The following is an 8,887-nucleotide window of genomic DNA, read 5'->3' on the forward strand; positions in this document are numbered from 1 at the left end:
TGTCAAAACAGACCTAATACCAAACCAGAAGACAGGATAATGTAAAATGGAGAGAACATCTCTCCTCTACTTGTGTGCATTATACAAACTAATATATGGCCCAGAGTTCCTCTCACACAAACGAGAGCTTTCGTAGAGTGAGACAGTATCACTTTAAAATTACTGAACCTTTCAGGCAACCCTACCTGAGGAGAATCTGTCTTTAGCCCCAGGTCACCGCATCCTGGATTCACTCCTCACTCTGTCCGCTCCCCTTTGAGGTCCCAGCATGCCTTGCAGCTGAGCCCACATGGGTCATGGCTACTGGCAGTATATTTTCTGAAGAAGGTCCAGAGTTTTAATGCTGTTGTTACTTTCTTCTAAGGCAACATTAGAACAATATTTTAATGCAATCATGCTCTTCAGATTTCCTTCCTCGCTGATGTTTTCCTTTGGGATTTTTATGATCTTAGAAAGCAGGGTCTACGTCCATATGCACTTATCAATGCTATTTTAAGAAAGATAATAGTTTAAAATTTCAGACCTGCTCCTAAGGTTTTTTAAGGTTAATTTTCAGGAATCTGGAGGGGAGGGTATCTGAGCTTCTATTGGCAATCGTCATTCATGGCCTCAGTGGGTGGTAAAGAGGGTTTGGGGAGCTGTTGGGGGAGGCGGGTGCTCCTGTCACTCAATATGTCTGCCTTCCCATCATGGTTGTGAAAAAAAAAGGCTGGGGATTGGCTGACCTTCAGTCCTGCCCAGGCCACGACTCTCAGCAGCAGAAGACTCACTGGGGCTCAGGCTTGTAGGCACTAGGTGGGCAAAGAAAGAGCAAACTGAGCAGGTGAGCACCTTTGCCTTGGATAGTGGCGTTCGAGAAGGCCAACCTGAACTCATGGGCAGCCAACCCTGTTGCCAACTTAATTTTGAATCCAATGACAGGCTGTCAGTTTACAGACATCTTTAAGCCCAGCCAGGAAATAATAGCTCAAGTTTTTTCAACAAGAAGGAATCACAGGTTTAGAAAGGAGCACCAGAGGCTATATAGCTCGATCATCTGCCTTCCAAATCTCATCCTAGATGATTAAGAATCTACCCTGTGGTCAGAGATTGAGAGAGCAAAAGTTTTTGCAGGAACCCAACACCATTAAAGCTCTCTATTCAACAACTATTTATTGAGCACCTACTATGAACTCACGAAATAACAAATGCATCTGACTTTTGCCATCTGTCTAAAATTTTTCATGAAGGAACTTCAGCCCTTTGTTATCTGTTCTAGATTAGTATAATAGAAGGTCTAACCTAGAAAGAGCCTAGAAATTGAATTCAAACCCTTCTTTTTAGGGGTGAGGAAATAGAATCTGGGAGCCTAAGTGACTTTCCCAATGTCACAAAAGTCTATGTAAAAGAGGTAGGTCTCAGTTTCAGGTCTCCTGGCTCATTATCAGTGCTCTTTGCCTGCTTCGTGATCCTTCTTGCAGAGAACATGAACATAATTGAGTCCTCAGAGAGATACGCTGAAGCACCCCAACATTATTTTTCAAGTCATCAATAAGCATTTATGGCATGCTCACTTAGGACTGCATTGTACTTTCATGGGGGCCTCAAGCCCTTCTGTATTTGTGGGTCCAATCCTCCATAAAAAAAAATTATTACAAATTATATTCAACAACTGCATTGCTATAAAGATGCATATGTTAATATATATTAAAATATTTTCTTTGACCCAAAAGTTTGGGGTTTTTTTCTTCTGATTTTAAAAGAAATTGAAAACTTTTCATAGGCTCCTAAAAGTCTTGTGGGCCCCTAAGTCAGTCCTGCACACGACAGATGCAGGACATGGAATGAGATCCTAAAAAGGAGACTAAACAAATGTAAAGACATTCTTGCCTTCCACCAGCACATAAGATAGTTGGTGAGAGAGTGTATACAGAGGGTGCCAAAAAAAATGTATACACATTTTAAGAAAGGAAAAAAACTGTACTAAAATGGTAATACTCAATATATCCTGATAACAAAAGATGATACAAGTCATGTGTATACATTTTTTGGCACTCCCTGGTAGAATGCACCTTGTTCTGTGAGTAGTGGATCCTCCTCACACATAATAAAGATTAGCATTTACTAAAATAAAAACTGTGGCAGTCACAGATCATTTCCTACGTCAATGTCTCTCCACTAAGGAAACCAGACACAAACATTTTGGTTGAGTCATGCCTGTCAATTCTCCTGTCCTCTTTTGCCCATCCATTTTCAACAACAGCTGAGCATTCCAGGGGCTGAGATAGTAAGGCCATCTTCAGTGGGGTAATATCTTCTCTCACTCCATCATCAGCGAGATGATTGGTGTCATCTTTCTTAATAAAAAGCCATTGCTAGAAGCTATCTCCACTAAATACTCTTGACATCACTTCCTTTAACAGAGCTTAAAAGTTATAAAATATTTAAGCAGCAAAGCGTGACAGAGCATGTATTACTCTGGGCCATTCATTCAGCTCTCTCTCCTGGTGTGAGACAAGATGCTAAAGGCCAGTCCATTCCCTGCTCCCCCTAAAGTGTGAGGGTTGGTGCCAAAATGCTGCTGCATTGGGAAGACAATTTTATTACCAATGTTGGTTTTAAAAATAATTACTAGATGGAAAAGCATCAGCATAAATGATTACCATGAAAATAAACTGACTCCCAAAAGTACTACGTCTCCGGCTCTCTATCCTCCAATTATTCTGTAATGTTGTCGTCTCTTGAGTGAGGCCTTCTTAAGGAAGGCAAAAAAAAAAAAAAATGCAGGCCACTAACACCACCTATTCCTAATTTTTTATGGAAAAAGAACTGAATTAACACAAGAATTGGAGAGGCACTAAATAGAAACCAAAAAAACTATGCAGTATTATACACACAAAAATAAACTTTTTACAGAAGTGAAAGCTACAGGTACAAGCTGTCTAATGCTAGGAGGACCAAGACAAGCTACAACCACCCCNACAAAAGCCTTCAAAGATAGCCTCAAACATCCTGTGATCTCTCTCTCTCTCTCTCTCTCTCTCTCTCTCTCTCTCACACACACACACACACACACACAGAGTTTCTCATGATTATCTCAGCACTCAATGCATTTCCAAGTTTCTGTGTCTTTGCCCATTTCCTTTCCTTTCTCCTGTTCCTTTCTTCTTCACGTGAAACGCATCTCTCAGAATCCTTCTTGGCTCGCTAGACTGGAAACTCCATGCAGGCGAGACTGCCCCTGTCTTGCCCAGCATTGGTATCTAGCACAGCATGTGACATGCAATATGTTTGTGACAATAAGTTGGTGTTCCCAGATACTGAGTCCCATCGTTCTTCACGTTCCCACTGAACTTTCTATATATTTTTAACATCAAAATTTTTATTTCGTGACTTGTCTGGATGGGAATCATGCCTACCTAAAATTAGTTTTTCCAGGTCAGAGACCTTATCTTAGCCATGTGCTTGGCACATAGTAGGCACTCCAGAACTGTTTGCTGAGTGAAGGAAGAGAATGTGGAAGAAAATAAGCCACGTGAGCATCAAGGGGTGAATTTCCCTCAGCACTCCTCTGCTTTCTTTCCCCCTTTCTCAGGGTGACATTTCCATAACTTTACCAGCTCCAGGCAGGGGACTTTTAAATTATGTCTCCTGGATTCCTACTGTGGCCCAATCATCACAAAGTAGGCAAGAGCTGATTTGGCACTTCACCCACAGCCCAACTCACAGCCTCGGGGATAAAGCAGCCTGTTCGAATCTAATCAAAGGGCTGCTTCATGAGGCTTTATTTGCTGGGATTCCCTGCATTCTGCTGCCTCCTCCCTTAGACACCCACCAGGAAATAACAGCAGCCTCCTGAGCCTGCAAGATAAACCCACTGGGATTACAGCCATTCCCCATGGTTGAGCAAACTACCTCTCGAAATGCCCATACGTTTTGCATTAAACACAGTGCATCAAATTAAAAACAAAACTCAAGTTGTTTTGTGAACGGTTTTCCCAGGCTGGAGGTTGAGAGCAGACCACTGATCCATCCCTTCAAGAATGTCAGCTGCTCTCACTGTGCCTGCTGCAGACACTGCTCAGCTATTATGTGGCACATGAAGCACTTTCATTCATTCTTAAAACTAATGTCCAATTAACTAAGAAAGGGGATTCATTAAATAATTTAAACAAGATCCAAATTAAAGGGCGGTTTTCTCAGTCGTATTTGCAAAGAAGTTCAGTTCAACGGAAAGAGGTAATCATATTAAGTCCATGTGCGTTTAGGATGCTCTCGAATGGGGGTAATTTTGAATCAGCTCCATGTATGTCTTCTTTTCCACAGGGAGCATAGGGAAATCTTGCCTGTGACATCCATAGGTAACACTTTCTCCTTGGCAATATGTTCAAACTTAATTGTTTGAAAAATTGTGTAAAAGAGTTTTGGTCATAATTAGATGTTCAGCTTTTACATGAGAGGACCTGTTAGACTAGACAATGAGTCATATTCATTGCCAAGATGCTAGAAAAACTCCTGAGTACCATCTGGAATACTGCTCAGTTGTAGACATCATTCATGTCGGTTTATTCTTAGAAGAGCTGGGAATAGAGCTCACAATATCGGATATCTGCTCCAGTGCCTTTCCACCTCACCGGCTTCCCACTGGGCCAGGAAAAACCTACCAGTCCAGACCTGAGTCCTAGGGAAAGCAATTTAGGGGGTGCAGGCTACTTCACAGTGTATTTGCAGATTGTATGGTTGTGCTAGGGTACACAAGAGGAGCAGACTAATCTCCTATTCCTGAACATTGGTTTCTCTAATATCACATGCAGTTCTTTTTTTTTTTTCTTTTAAGATTTTATTGGGAAATTGGGGGAGGGGAACAGTGTTGGGGAATCAGGGAAGGGGGACAGACAAGTTGCTGTCCTTTTGTTCTTCAGTCTAGTTGTGGAGGGTGTCGCTTCACTGGCCTATGTTGGTATTATCATTGCGCTCTTCCCGGGCGAGGCAGATCAGTCGCCGGCCTCTGGACGGCCGCTCACGGTGGCTCTTGGCAGCTCACGCTGGCTGCCAACCACTCAGGGTAGCTTTACGGCAGCCCACTGCAGCCTACGCCGTTGCCAGCAACTCATGGCAGCCCAGCTCCAGGTTGAGCTGCTGTTCACCATCTTAGCTTAGAGGGCACAGCATCACTGGCCCTCATGTGGGATTCGAACCGGGGCCCTGCTGCTCAGAGCTGGCGTCCCAAAACAACTCTTAACCAACTCGCCACTCGGCCTGCCCTCACATGCAGTTCTTAATGCCACTAGGAAACAAGTCAAGGTTACAGAAACCCTGCAAGTGTTTCTCTCAAGTCCAGGGCTTGAATCAGTGTACCAAAGATTCTAAAGCGTTCACGATGCCTCTTTCCAAACAGTGGGTCCAAGAGAAGTCCATGAAAACAATCCCTTCAGTGGGTCTTCCTCAGATGGGCTGAGTTCCAAGTTCATGCTCATGACCACCTGCAAAACTCTCAACTCCCTGGGCCAAAAGAGCTGTTCTTACAGGTAGTCCTTTTTCCAGGTACATCTTCCTAAAGAGGCTTTCTAGGTCTTGATTCTTGTCTTTTACTCTCTTCAGTCAATGAAATAATGATAATAATAAAAAAAATAATAATAATAGCTATCATTATTATTTACATCAAAACACTTACTTCCAGTTGGCCCTCTTGGTAATGAGCAGATAATTAGTACAGCCCTCCTTTCTCTTCACGGTAAATCAGGCTGGGGAGACAGCACAGGCCAGAGAAGCCTTCAAGCAATGAGGTCCCCTCTTTGTGATGGTCCACGCTGCTCCTGATGCTGGTTTCCAGCTGCTTTCCCTCACAGGAGTTCCCAACAGTGTCTTCTGACAGCTGTTCCTAGCGGAGGATCTCCCATCAATAACAGTACTACCCTCTTTTCTGTCCCTTGCCACAGTTTGTCGCCTGGAAAATTTTCAGCAGCTCCTGTTAGTGGCTTCTCTTGCCTCCTGGAACAGGTCTGTAACTTCCAAGTCACTTGAAACCTTCATTTACAGCCTCGACACCACCTTTAAAGAATGTCTCCTCAGAGGGTCCAGTCAGAATCGTCTAGAAGTAGCTACAAAGCTGAACAGCTCCTTTAACAAACATTAAGAGAAGAAAACCTATAATGACATTTATAAAGAGGTACATGGCTGCACAGCATTTCTTCATGCATTATTTATTTTCATTTTCACAAAAGTCATATGAGGTAGGTAGTATTATTTTATAGGCGAAGATCATGGCAAAAAGCCCCAAAGTCTTCTAGTGTTCCTCCACCCTCACTTTTACTTTTGAAAGGCATAAGGAAACCTAATTACTTTGCTCTTGTCACTCCTGTGCTCATCTATGATTCCCTAACGTCTGCGGGATAAAATTCTTATTCCTTAACATAGGGCACAAGGCCACAAGCAATATGATTAAAGCGTTCTTTTCCCATTTTGTTTCCCAGTCCCCTCTTATGTGCAAGCTATGATCCAGCCAAAATGAATTACTGAATGCCTCATGCTCACCCACTTATGAGCGACACCATGACACTATGAGAAAAGCATTAGATTTGGATACGAACGATTTTTTTTCAGATCCTGAATTCCACCATTAACCAGTTATTTGACCTTGAGAAAGTAACTTAAGCTCTCTGTGCCTAAGTGTTTAAAAATCAATTTATTCATTTAAACTATATTGATTGGTGAACAAATAGACATGGCCTTTGCCATCACAGAGCCCCGCCTCTGGGGTCTAGTGGAGGGGTGGGAGACGGGAGCCCAGCCTTGGTGCTAGTTGGTGGGGGGCAGTCAAAGGGGAGGTACAGAACAGGGAGCTGAAAGACATGTGGAGGGTCTGGAGGATGGGTGTGGGATGGGAGATGGTCCAAGATGAGGCCAAGGAAGCCCAGGCCAGGTTCTGAAGGCTTTTTAAAGCTTTGTTCAGGCATCCTTCATTCTAAGAGAAATGAAGAGCATTCAGAGGGTTTTAATCAGAGAAAGAATGACCAAATCTGCATTCTACAATGATCCCTTTAGCTGCTACATGGAGAAAGGATCAAATGAGGATGGGGTGGGAAGGCAGGACTGGAAGCAGCAAGATCAGCTAATAGAAGGTGGCTGCAATGGAGCATAAGAGCTGATGGTGGCCTGGACCAAGGCTGGCCACTCACGGTAGCCCATGGCAGCCCACTGCAGCAGGGGCTGCAGCCTACACCGTCGCCAGCGACTCATGTCAACCCAGCTCCAGGTTGAGCTGTTGTTCAGCATCTTAGCTGTGGAGGGTAGTGTCACTGGCCCTCATATGTGGGATCCGAACTGGGGCCCGCTGGCATCCCAAGCCAGCTCTTAACCATCGCGCCACTCAGCCGGCCCATTACTTCCTATCTCTTTGAACCGCAGTTTCTACATTTGGAAAATGGTAATAAAAATACCTGGCTCTTAAGATAATCATAAAAATCAATGAAATAATAGCAAGGAAAGTTCCTAGTAGAGTATCTGGCACTTGGTCAATAAATTCTGACTCCTTCCCATTCCCGCTGCTGGCATTCCCTAAAGATCAAGGAAGGAAAACCAGACAATAGCAATTAGAAAATATTTATATATTTCAAATTTTTTCAGGTATCGTATTCATTTGGTATTCTCACTTATAATATACGTTTCCAGTATGCCTGTTGTTGCTGTTATTAAGGCTGTAATATCTCATTCTGTGGTCTGTTTTTATTTCCCATTACATTGTATGCCTTGCTTCCTATTATTTGCACTCTGCAAATCTGTTTATTATAATACAAACAGTCGACAAGAACCTTTGCTTTGATCAGAGTCTGACAGAAATCACTGGTAATAAGCTGAACTTCCCATTGTCCAAAGACTCTTATGAGAATAGGAAATAATGAAATAGAAAATAGGAAAAATATTGACTGAATACAAAGACATAAGTCAGAATGTCACCCTATCTAATCGGGACTTGAAAGAAACAGCAAAATGTTTAAAATCGGAAGCTTAAAGAAGCAAAGTTTCAGAGATGAGGAGTCATTTTCGAAAATGTCTGTGAAGATAAAAGTGTTCAGCTTCTTGTCACTAATATCCAATTTGGCTTTATATTTTTCAGATTCAAATGAATAATTAACAACATATCTGGTAACTGATGATAGCATAAAAGCATTTGTTTATATTATACAGTATTAAGAGGTGTTAAGAAAAAAAGCTCACAATAAGAACTAGAATTATGGCCATGAAAGAAAAGCAGACACATCATTTATGAGTTTTCCCTGTGTGTGCTCTGAAAAGGCAACATAATTTATCTTCCATGTAAAACATCCTTGAGATTGAGAAGGAAGTTACATCCAGCATTTTCTGAATCTTCTCTGGGTAATCAATCAAGGTATAGAATTTGGAACTAGGCAGCTCCCTCCCCAGTGGATCAACCTTCATCTATATCTATTTCTGTCAAAACAGACCTAATACCAAACCAGAAGACAGGATAATGTAAAATGGAGAGAACATCTCTCCTCTACTTGTGTGCATTATACAAACTAATATATGGCCCAGAGTTCCTCTCACACAAACGAGAGCTTTCGTAGAGTGAGACAGTATCACTTTAAAATTACTGAACCTTTCAGGCAACCCTACCTGAGGAGAATCTGTCTTTAGCCCCAGGTCACCGCATCCTGGATTCACTCCTCACTCTGTCCGCTCCCCTTTGAGGTCCCAGCATGCCTTGCAGCTGAGCCCACATGGGTCATGGCTACTGGCAGTATATTTTCTGAAGAAGGTCCAGAGTTTTAATGCTGTTGTTACTTTCTTCTAAGGCAACATTAGAACAATATTTTAATGCAATCATGCTCTTCAGATTTCCTTCCTCGCTGATGTTTTCCTTTGGGATTTTTATGATCTTAGAAAG

Source organism: Hipposideros armiger, unplaced genomic scaffold (genome assembly GCF_001890085.2).
Source record: "Hipposideros armiger isolate ML-2016 unplaced genomic scaffold, ASM189008v1 scaffold_5, whole genome shotgun sequence".
NCBI classification, from domain to species: Eukaryota; Metazoa; Chordata; class Mammalia; order Chiroptera; family Hipposideridae; genus Hipposideros; species Hipposideros armiger.